At 41.1% G+C, this 12,532-nt stretch overlaps 1 pseudogene; it reads right to left on the minus strand.

The window, feature by feature from the left end:
• Positions 1 to 10,947: 10,947 nt before the first annotated feature.
• Positions 10,948 to 11,079, minus strand: LOC148346892 (U2 spliceosomal RNA; annotated as a pseudogene).
• Between the last annotated feature and the right edge of the window lie 1,453 nt (positions 11,080 to 12,532).

Here is a 12,532-nt window from a genome sequence, read left to right on the forward strand (position 1 = left end):
AAAATAGTAAAAGGTATTTTTAGTCGATAATTCCCTAATTAAAATGCAAATTTACTACACATTTGTTACCGGCATATCAAACGGTCTATAAATTATTTTGGTGATGGGCAACAAGTCAGAATTTTTTTTTCTAGTTAAAAGTACAAAAAATGTGATAAAACGTTTTTGATGGGCGCACCCGAGACCTATCTGAAGCATGTTTTATCAACACACGGGAAAGTGTGTATCATTGAATGCCTCCAAGTGATGAAAAAGAACATAATTCATTCAGAAAAATATTGATTGGAATCCATCCAATCCATTATTTGCACCGCCTATCCTCACTAGGGTCGCGGGGCTGCTGGAGCCCATCCCAACTATCTTCAGTCAGTGGGCAGGAGACACTCTGAACTGGTTACCAGCTAGTCGCAGGGTTCACAGATAACCAACAACCATCACTCTTTCGTTACTAGGGACAATGTTGAGTCACTGAATAACTGTAGAGCTAATAATAATAATAATTTGATATTATTATTATAACTATATTCATGACTATTTTTTAAGTTGTTATTATCATTATCCAATACTTGACTATTCATATTGTTATTGTTGAATGGTGTTATTGTTATTTTTTGCTGTCACCATTTGTGCGGCACAGTTCTAAGGTCTTGGGAACCTCCTGTGTGGGTTCAAATCCAGCTACCAGACTTCCTGTGCGGAGTTTGTATGTTTTTCCCATGCTTGCGTGGGTTTCCTCCGGGCACTCCGGTTTCCTCCCACATTCCAAAGACATGCATTTCAGGTGGATTGGCCGGTCCAAATTGTCCCTAGGTGTCAATGAGCGAGCGAATTGTCTGTCCCTGTGTGCCCTGCGATTGGCTGGCAACCAGTTCAGGCTGTCCCCTGCCCACTGCCCGATGATTGCTGGGATGGGCTCCAGCACCCCCGCAACCCTACTGAGGATAAGCGGTGCAGCTAATGAGATGAGATATAAATATATATATATATATATACACATGTATAACTGTGGTGTACCTGTCCACAGATCCACATTCACGCTGGACTGGATGATGAGGTTTTTATTAGAGTTGCTGCAAAATAATGAGTCACAACACAACACTTGGTAAGCTTCTCTGCTGGCTTTGATCTCATTGACAGCTCTTTGTAGACTGCCAGCAAAAACATATCAAAGAGCTTTCTTTTAAGTTTACATAAAATACATTTTAGAATATCAACCATCACAATACATGTTTACATCCATTTTAACAGGATACTTTTACAAGAGATTGTATAGTGGCTTTTTAATGTTTACAATGAATTCAACATATTTTTCTTAAGTCTGAATTTCAACCAACATCATCCTTTTTATGTATACGAGAAAATAGAAATAATAACAATAATGAGTATAAAAACGGGTACAATTTACCTGCAAATGAATGAGTCACAACACAACACGTGGTAACCTTCTCTGCTGGCTTTGATCTCTATAAGGGTAATTAACATTTTAGCACAATATGCAACGTACGGCAAAACTAACATAAAAGGCGACAGAAACAAAACAAAAATAAATCCAAACAGCTTGACAACATCAATTCCATTACTGTGCATGTTGAGAGATTTGTCAGCTGTGGTTTTAATGTTTAAAATTAACTTTTTTGCAGAGCACCAAAAGATTGTGTCTTACCGTTGGCAGCTCTTTGCAGACTGCCAAAAACCCTCCCCTTCCTGTCGCAAAGTCTAAAGCCAAACCAAACCTTACCACATACCAGCAGGTGGCACTGTTGGACTCATCATTGCAGTACACTTATACAGAAACTACAGTAATCCCTCGGTTATCGCGGTTAATGGGGACCAAAACAACCCACGAAAAGTGAAAATCCGCGAAGTGGCAATGCCCCTTCGAAAACACTTAAAGAAAAAAGAATAATTATTTTTATTTTATTTTATTATTATTATTTTTTAGACCTGCGAAGCTCTGAACCCGCGAACGTGGAACCACGAAGTAGCGACGCCCCTTCAAAAATGCTTAAAAAAAACAAAAATAACATTTTTTTAATTATCTTATTTTGTTATTATTATTTTTTAGACCCGCAAAGCTCTGAACCCGCGAACGTGGAACCGCGAAGTAGCGAGGTCCCACTGTATACAACATATTTCAGCAGGAATTTCACAAAAACAAAAGTTACCATTACACCCGTTACACATGTATATAAACTAAACATACCAAAACAAATGTAGATACAATCACATAGAGATAATGTTTAATAAGATCACAAACCAGATATCCTGCACAAGTCATAGCTAGGGCAGACAAGTGGGAGCTTTGATGCTGGAACCTCGTCACCTCTGGCTCAAGGTCAGATGTTTTGTCTTTTTAATGCACAGACCAGAATACTTAGCAAAGGGTGGTCCTGCTGCCCACTCTAGCAACAGGTTCAAAGATACTTTTTTTATAATGGTCAACACACACCACAAAACTGTCAGGTGTCACCATGAGCACCAATGACAATAATTGTTATTGTTATATATATTCTTATTATATAGTGAGGTGAAATTGTATGGAAACAACAATGATGATGAAAATAGTGATGGTGATGATGATGGTGATAAAGTGACTGTGCATCCAGAAGATAAAATGCAATTTAGGGGGTGGGACCAACTAAGCATAAACCTATGTAAATATGTATATTCGCGAGGTGTTTGTGATATGTAAATGGAGAAGGGTCTGGCTGTGAGACACAATTATTAAGGAAATCGAAGGGGTAGGATTAAATAAGGACATGCTTCTTCCCATTTCTTTTCGGACACGATACGTTAACATAGTTTTTGTTTTTTAAACGATTGTTTTGTTTTTCTTATGTTCGAAATTCACTCATTCATTCAAACAGCCACGCATGTTTTGGGAAGGTGAGAGGAAACCATAGTGCCCGGAGGAAAGCAAACACAACACATGAAGGGCTGTTAGCTGGATTTGAACCCATGAACTCGGAACTGTGCCGTAGACAGCTTAATCACTCATTCACTGTGCTGATATTGATCAAAATCAAACACAAAAATACGAAATCAGGTTAACATGATTTTTTTAAAAGGGACAGAGTGTGATATTTAGTGCCTCCTAGTAGTACAAAAAACCTTTCAATGAGTAAAATAAAAACATTGATTTGAATACTAGGCAATAATACATTAACTATCATTACACAATTTTGTCATATAGTGGTCAAATATTAGGCTTTAAATAAGACATCATGGCGGCGCATACAATGGATGCTGCGGCTCGATGCTCTCCAGCAAATCTTCTATTTACTACCGTTCTCTTGTCTTTTTTGCTTTCTTTTTTGGACACATGCGTGGCCAAAAAATACTTACAGTAGGGACGAACTTATTCGATTGGGTGGGCGTCTAAATTTCGACTTTTCAGGCACTTTTTACACCGCCTATGATATCCCGAACGAGCTACAAAGAAATCCAACGTCTCTCTGGACAACAACTCCTTTGAAACGACGACACAGGCGCCGTAGAGACAGAAAACAGAAGCGTGGTTGCCGTGCGGGTAAATGTGTGAAGCGTGCGAACTCGAAGGAGCAAGAAGGACGCGAAGATGTGATTAATTCCACTCCATCTGTTTTTGGAATGTGTGCCCAGAGGAAAACCACGCAAGCACGAGGAGAACATGCAAACTCCACACAGGAGGGTCGCACACGCACTAACCACTGTTCCACCGTGCTGCCCGGTTTATCGAGTATTGGTACAGATATTTGTGAATTTGACAGATATCGGTATCGGCATTATTATTTATTTGACGGGCCAATTAAATACATTTAAAACTGCGTTATTGAAGCTCAATGCTGCCGAGCGTCTCTACTGCCATCTGTCTCTGACGCTACACACCCCGATCCTTCTGGTTGGCTAAGTCACTGAAGCAGGAAGATTGATGTGAGAGCGAAGTTAATTTCAGCATCTCTACTAAATCCGGATTGTTTTCAGATAAGTGAAGTCATGTTGGTTGTATTGACATTTGTATTTATTTATTGTAAAAAAAAAATAGTAATCAAGGAGCGTTTGAAGTTTTTACGCACCTTTCTACGAGTTGCTGCGAAGCCTGATTTTATTTCCTGTACGGTTAGGTTTTGGTTTGAAGGGACAGTGTGTAATATATAGTGCCTTCAAATGGTACAAAATAACTTTCATTCATTACAAGAAAACATTGATTTAAACACTAGGCAAATAAATGAAGTATCACACCAAGATAAAAAAATTAAATTAAAAACGTAAATTCCGGACTATAAGCCACTACTTTTTTCCCAAATTTTCAACCCCGCGGCTTATTCAGAGATGCGGCAAATTTATGTAATTTTTCTAACGGGCCGCCGGCAGCGCTCGAGTATGAGAGGTAAGATTTAGACCAGTGAAATATATGTGCCGAGGAAGATCACAACTTATGAGCGTAAACATACCCTCGTCGTGCAAATTGCACAAAATGGGCTCATGACGCAGCCACTATGTCAAAGGCAAACGGGCATATCATTGGCATGTATTGAAGTAAGTAGCGTGGAACGACATCATTATGACAGAATTCCTTCCGGCATTGAGAAAGACAACTTAGATGTCTTTACCAATAAGGAAGAAGCGGGTAGTCTGGCGTTTTTTTTTGGTTTGAACATATTTATTGACACTAATAACAGCAAACAAACAATGTGAGGTTTTAACAACCCTTCTCGACAATCTTAACATATCACAATTTCGTTATATAACATCTTTGATAGTGTCAATAGATCCGTCCAATTTGAACAAATTCAATGACACTAATAACAGCAAACAAACAATGTGAGGTTTGAACAACCCTTCTCGATAATCTTAACAGCAATCAAGCATATTCACAATTTCGTTATATAACATCCGTCCAGGCAGCACGGCGGCGCAGTGGTTAGCGCTTATGCGGCACAGTTCATGTCATGGGAACCTGTCGTGGGTTCATATCCAGCTCCAGACTTCCTGTGTGGAGTTTGTATGTTCTCCTCGTGCTTGCGTGGGTTTCCTCCGGGCACTCCGGTTTCCTCCCACGTTCCAAAAACATGCATTTCAGGTGAATTGGCCGGTCCAAATTGTCCCTAGGTGTGAATGAGCGAATGAGTTGTCTGTCCCTGTGTGCCCTGTGATTGGCTGGCAACCAGTTCAGGGTGTCCCTTGCCCACTGCCCGCAGACGGCTGGGATGGGCTCCAGCCCCCCCGCGACCCTAATGAGGATAAGTGGTACGGCTAATGAGAGATGAGAGACATCCGTCCAGTCCAAAATCGATTGTTTTTTAGGTCTGAACAAATCCACCGACACCAACAGCAGCAAACAAACATGACAATCTCAACATCAAACAAGCATATTCACAATTTTGTTATATCTGACAATATGACGTGACAATATGACGTGACAATATGACGTTTTAACATTTTTTCCTGACATTTTCAACATCAATTAAACAATTTCAGAGTTATTATCTTTTAACAGTAGTTAACCAACGTGTAAAGGGCAATACTATTGTGCAAGGGCATAGCTCTGCCATCCCACCCTCCCAAGCAGCATCCTCCAGTCCTCTGTGTGGGTCTCTCCCTTCTCACTTCTACTTTCCACAACCAGGCCGTTACTAACGGGACCCCCACAGTGTAGCTCCGGTTCCCCCCTCCGGGTGGGCGTAGACGATTCTTCTTTATGGCTGCGTCCTAGGCCCGCCGCTTGCAGATTGTATGGTGTCTGCAGTCATTTGGAGCACAGCCACGGGGGGGATCTGCCTGCACCTCAATACCAGCAGGTTTCTGGAGGTCCAGATGGCGTCCTTGATGGCGTTCAAAGTGAGCCAGTCCCTGGCAAAGTCGTTCTGTGACCTCCTTGACCGACTCAACCCGTAAAGCACGTACTGTGCGTCAGGGACCTCCCCTGCTGGCAAGTCCGGGAATTTTCCTAGTTGGTCGGCCATTGTCCACAGGTCTTCGGCAGCGCTGCACTCACAGAAAAGGTGCCACAGCCAGGTCGAGGGCACGTTGAAGTCGCTGACATTCCTCGGTGGTGCATTACGGCTCTAACTGGGAGAACCTCATGAGCCACCATCCATGACAAGTCTCGTAGTCTGTTTGAGAGGGCAGGATGATTGACGTTGCTCCAAACCGTTGTAGGTTCGCCAAACGCAAGTCCCGGCATACGACTTACTGTTGCTCGCTTTTGCACAATAGCAATAAGGGGCCTGTGGTTTTGTAAAGTGTGATTTTCTTGTGTGTCCAGATCAAATTTCTTTAAAAAGACCCTAATAAAGAGATGTGTTGGTGGCAAGTTAAAGGAAACTGGAATCAAATGATTGTTTGGTACAAGCTTTAGCGTCAGCAAGTACGAGCCCATCCAGAACCGGGTCATCGCTTGACCCCTCGGGTTGTTGGGTGGGCCCATAGCCTTTTGGAAGTGGAGGGAGACATATTTGCTTCCCAGGAAAAGCTGGAGATCAGGCACTCCTTTCCCCCCTTTTTCCTTTTTCTTTTTCATTGTATCTCTTTTTATCCTTTCCCACTTTGAGCCCCAGATAAAGTGAAATATGGCTCGGTCCAGTTGTAGCAGCACATTTCTTTTTGGCATAAAAATTAAACTGATTGATAAAAGCAGTGGGAGGCTGATCGCTTTGATGATTAGGACCTTCCCTTCTATTGTCAGTTTTCTTAGTGTCCAAAAAACAAGACTTTGTTTAACTTTCCTTGTCACATCGTCCCAGTTGGTCTCGCCTCCTCCATCCGCTTGAATTTTATCCCTAGAGTTTTCTGGTCTGTCTTTAATACCGTCAGTGGGAGTCCTGCCTTTAATACCGTCAGTGGGAGTCCTGCCTTTTCTGTCTCTGACCACTGTCCATAAAACTTCACTTGTGATTTTTCTCTATTTAGCCTCGACCCAGACGCCCTCCCAAACAGGTCAGTCAAGTCAAGGGCTCTTCTAACGGATACGAGGTCTGTACATAAAATATTAAAATCATCCATGTACAAAACACACTTGGTAATTTGTCCCCCACTTCCTGGGATATTGATCCCTTCCACAAATCTATCTTTTCTAAACATTTGTGCCAAAGGTTAAATGCAAAGGACATAGAGAAGGGGAGACATAGGGCAACCTTGACGTACACCGCAGTTGATCTCGATTTCTTCCGATAAATTCCCGTTAATCATGAATTTGCTGTAGATGTCTCAGTATAGCAGTCCCACCCACTTGATGTATTTTTGGGGAAAACCACATTTTTGCAATACCCTGAAGAGGTATTGGTGCGAGACTCGATCAAAGGCTTTCTCAAAGTCTAGGTTTAGGACCGCTAGTCGCATGTTTCTGTCTCTCGCATAACAAATGGTATCACGGATCAACATGAGACTGTCGCTGATCTTCCTTCCCACGATGGCACAGGTTTGGTCCAGATCAACCAAGTCTCCCAAGACTACAGACATTCATGTTGCTAAGAGCTTGCTGAAGATTTTACAGTCCACGTTTAAAAGTGTTATGGGTCGCCAGTTTTTTAAGTCAGTTTTGTCTCCTTTTTTGTGCAATAGAGTAACTATCCCTATTCTGAAACTGTCTGGCATGTTGTCTCGACTGGAAAATTTGTTAAAAACAAATCAGATCTGGTGCTAAAATATCCCAAAAAGTCCGGTAAAATTCGAGGTTGAGCCCGTCCTCCCTGGGTGATTTGCCTTTTTTCATAGTCTTTATGCAATCATTCAGTTGGTCTTGGGTAAAGTCCGATGTTAAAAAGGGGTCTTGACGCACTGATCTTGAAATATGATCTAATACATGCCCTATTTCATTCTCATGTGTTTCTTTCTTTTCATATAATTTTTTGTAGTAGTCTTCGACTAATTTGGTTATTTCACTACTTTCCTTTGTTATTTGCCCGTTTTCGTTTTGAAGTTTAAAAAGCCCCTCACTTTTGCGCATATTTTTTTTTAAAAAGTAGCGTGTACATTTTTCCCCTTCTTCTATTTCTCTTTCTATGCTTCTTATTATGATGCCTTTGCTCTTTATTTCCGCCAAAGCGTTTAGTTCTTGTTTGGTCTCTCTAATTTCATCATTAAAGTCCATCCCCTTTTCTGTAAGGATGAAATAGCGTTGGAGTCTTCTTTGTAGTCCCGACATGCGTTTCATCTCTTTAAGTTTCATGTTTTTCCCTGCATTTTTTAAAAAGGTCTGTGTTCGTTTCTTTGTCATCTCCCACCATTGTGCTCGTGAATCATACGAGTCTTGAAGGGTCTGCCAGTCATTGTACAGCTCCCTGTATTGTGCGGCTAGAGCCTCATCCTCCAGCATGGAGCAGTTCAACTTCCACAGACCCTTCCCAACAGTCATACCTGAAGGAAATGAGAGAGAGCAGGACAGTAGCAAGTGATCCGAAAAAAAAAAACAGGAATTAAGCTTGCATCACTCAGTGCTAAACCCCTTGTAAATATGTAGTCTATTCGAGAGGCTCAGGCATTGTCACTACTGAACCAGGTGAAGCCCTCCTCTCTTGGATGTATGGATTTGAAACAGTCCTCCTGTTTAAATGTCCGGCACATGTCTTGTAATAAAGTTGATGTTTTATCTCCTTTAATCTCCTCATCGGTCCTCTTTCTATCCTTCCTACTTGGGATGCAATTAAAATCCCCTCCGACGATTAGTGGTTGTTGGCCTAGCATGTGCGACTGGATGTTCTCTAAGAGTTCGTACCTGAGTTGTATGTCGGGATGGCCGTATATGTTAATGAGGTTAAAATCGTTCCCTATATATGAAAGTCTTGCTAAGATTGCGCGTCCGTCTCTCATCACAGTACTCCCTTTTATGATGAGTTGAGGGTTGTTTATTAAAATGGCTACCCCATCGTTACGGTTTTCATTAAAGCCACTCCATAATGACGGATATGGCCAAATCTCTTCCCACTGTTTATAATTTTTTAGAAAGGGGATGCAGTATTCTTGTAGTAAAAACACATCCGTTCTGACAGTTTTTAAGAACGATAAAACGCTGTGAGCCTTAACCTTTGATCTCACACTTCTCACATTGATAGTAGAGAATATAATGTTCATAAGTGTTGTTAAAGTATTTAAACTACTTAGACAAAACCGGGGGATCCGAGTCCATTCTTTGGTGATCATCGAGAGTGTCACCTGTGTCAGACTCACCACTTGAGAGCAGTACCTCATTTGGAGACTCACCGGGGAAAACTCTGGAATCCTGTCTCTCTGTCTGTGGTTCCAGGTCTTCCCCTTTTTTTTGGGGTTAGGGGGTGAGCCAGAGGGACTTATCGAGGGGTCTCTTACTTCCCTGCCCACAAAGGGTCAGATTTTTTCCCTCCCCGACTTCCTCCGGCTCAACTTCATACAGTTCCCTTGTGGGCTTTTTCATCGGCAAAAGGCTTTCTTCAAAATCCCTTCTCTTTGTTTCCGGTGTTTTCACCACCCCCAATTTTGTCTTACTTTTACCCCTCTTTCCAGTGCCCGTATGGGTTTTTGGAGAGTCATTCGCCTTTTCGATTTGTTTGTCTTTTCCAAATCCCGGTAGTGGCATAGCAAACAATTTTGCTATTTTGGACTCTCTTCCAGGCCCTTCCTGATTAATATGTGTTTTTGGAGTGGCAGTTGCCTTTTCTATTTGTTTGTCTTGTCCAAATTCAGGTATTGTATGAAAAATCGAATTAGAATTTCCAGGTCCTTCCTGACTCAAATTTGATTCTTTGGTCTCTCCTCCAGGGGTTTTGGGAAGGACATCTGTATTTTCAATTTGTTTGTCTTGTCCATTTTCTTTGTGCATTTCTTGTTCATCTTCATTCGGTATTTCCATAACTTTATTCAATACCTGTTCATTCTCATTGGGTATTTCCATAGCTTTATTAATTTCTTGTTCATTTTCATTTGGTATTTCCATAACTTTATTCATTTCATTGTCTTTGTTATCTTCATTCATTTCATTGTCTTTGTTATCTTTATTCATTTCATTGTCTTTGTTACATTTATTCATTTCATAATCTGTGTTGTCAGACATCATTTCATTGTCTTTGTTGCCTTTGTTAACTGCCTTCCAAGCTTTCAACTTGTTAGCAAACGATTTCGGGCAGTTCCTATAGAGGTGGTTTGTTTCTCCACAGAGATTGCATTTTCTGCTGTTGGTACATTCCTCAAAGGAATGTCCAATTGTCCTGCACTTTCCACAAAAAATTTTGATCACATACCTCAGCCAGATGCCCATGCTCACCACATTTGCGACAGAGTTTCGGTTGTCCTTGATAGTGGATAAAGCCACGGTTTTCCCCCAGGACTATCATCGACGGGAGATGTTTCAGGCCCTGAAAGCCCTGAGGATCTTGCCATTGCTGGATGGGTATCCTCCAGGCACAAGTCCAAACGTTTTTCTCATCCCTCACCTTCATAGCCTGGCCTTTTGTCAAGCAATATCTACTCAACCAATAACAGATGTCATCAGCATTCACCACTTCATTAAACATCCTGACAATGACTATCTTGCTAGCATTATCAGTCAGCTTCTCCACTGTAAATCCAGAAAACTGGGGCCTCACCCCCTCAAAGCGATTCCAAAACTCTTAATAAAGAGCCGCCGTTACAAAACTTACATCAAAGCCTTTGCCAGAAGGCAAGCTTATGACGCAATGTAACTCCTCCGGTTTAAACTTCAGAATTTTTTCAAGAAACTTGTTCATAAATTCAAGTCTTGACATTCCTACATCTTTGAACAAGAATCGTACGCAGTTATGTCTCCGCCCGCCGGCATAATGCCCCGCCATGGCAGGACACGGCTGCTTTACTTCTAGCTCTGCAATCAAGATAAGTGGGGGATTTTTTAAGGGTTGTTCTATCTTCTTTATTCATTATCCATTATCCGTTACCGTTCAGTTCATAATACGCTACAAAGCCTAGGAGCCAAAAGGCCAAGTTAAGGTCCTAGCCCTAAAGCCTTGCTGCAATCATTGCGAATGCACCGATTCCGGAGGTACTGCAATACCGGGCCGATGCGTGGAGTGGACAGAGCAAGCTCTTATTCCATCTCCGGATTGCAAAAATCAATGATCAATGATCAAAGGCACATGCCCATAAATGGAATCGGCTTTCGCTTCAAAGCTTATTCCATCTCCGGCCTATGGTATCTTCCCTGCTTCTTTCGATTACGGCTTTGATTTCCCTTACACACTGATTAACAGTAATGCGAGCGTCTTTTTAATAGCGTGAGGCTACCTCCTCCCAAAGGCACGGTTTAGGATGAAAGTTATATTATTATTATTAAAGCTTTGTAAACTCTCTCGATGTACCGTCTTTCTTTGTAAATATGTGTAATATGTATTTGCAACTGTATATTTTTATAATGTATTTATTTGTATTTATTTGAGAAACTTATTTTGCACGAGCAAATTAAAAAGGAGGGGCGGAGCAAACGCCAACGCTGATGGGAAAGTGGGGACCGGTAAAAGTGAGTTTTTGTGGACACGGCGGACAATAATGGATATATATTTTTCCCACCCTTACCTTTGGAAATATACACTTTTTTCCTTGGATTACTATCAACAGGCACTCAGAATCTGCAGGTCTGCAACAAATTTTAAGTACCTATATCATTTTGCATTCATTTTGGCAGCTATGAATTTTGGACTGTGTGCTTCCATGAAGGATATTTACCTCCAGGAACGGTGCATTTGCAATGATCGAGGCAAGGCTTTAAGGCTAGGGCCTTAGCTTGGCCTTTTGGCTGAGAGTAAGAATCCCCCACTTCCTGGGATATTGCAACCTCAGTGGAACTGTTTAAATCTTCTAAGTTTTGTAGCGTATTATGAACTGACCGATAACGGATAACAGATAATGAATTAAGAAGATAGAACAATAACCCTTAAAAAATCCCATTTAGTTTCGATCGCAGGACTAGAAGTTTGGCTTTGATTAATCTCGTATTTGTTTAGTGTGGGTTCGTGCGGCTTGTATACAGGTGCGGTTTGTGTATGGACAAAATCGGGTTTCCCCTTAAAATGTGATGGGTGCGAATTTACGGTAGGTCTAAACATTTGTATTTATTTTACACAGTGGAATCCCCACTTAAATCGCCGCCAAGTTTGTCCGGTGTCCAGCCGCCACACTGTGCTCTGTGGCACTGGCAACACAGTCCCATCTAATGGTCAAATATTACACACTGGGGTATTAAGTAAATGTTTAGTCATGTTAAAATTGTTTTTATTGTAAAGGTTTCAAAGACATATTTAAGTGTTTTTGAAGTCATCAATATTTTTTTGTATTGAATTATTTTTAGGCCAATTCTTAGGCTTTTACAGTCAATGAATGTTGGCTCCAAATATTTGTTATCTGCTTCCTCTTAATACTAATAATTGGTTTTGCATCGGCTCTGAAAAACCTACATTAGTCAATCCTTAATAATAAACAGAAAAATTGCCATTTGTATGTTAACATTCAAAACACAATTTCACAAATCTTTCTCATTAATGTTTCAAATGCCATGGCTGGATTTTCTTTTAATCACACAGAAGTACAAACAAGAGAAACAGTACACTCA

This window comes from Urocampus carinirostris, chromosome 19 (genome assembly GCF_059441175.1).
Source record: "Urocampus carinirostris isolate Australia breed hairy pipefish chromosome 19, RoL_Ucar_1.0, whole genome shotgun sequence".
Classification (NCBI taxonomy): domain Eukaryota; kingdom Metazoa; phylum Chordata; class Actinopteri; order Syngnathiformes; family Syngnathidae; genus Urocampus; species Urocampus carinirostris.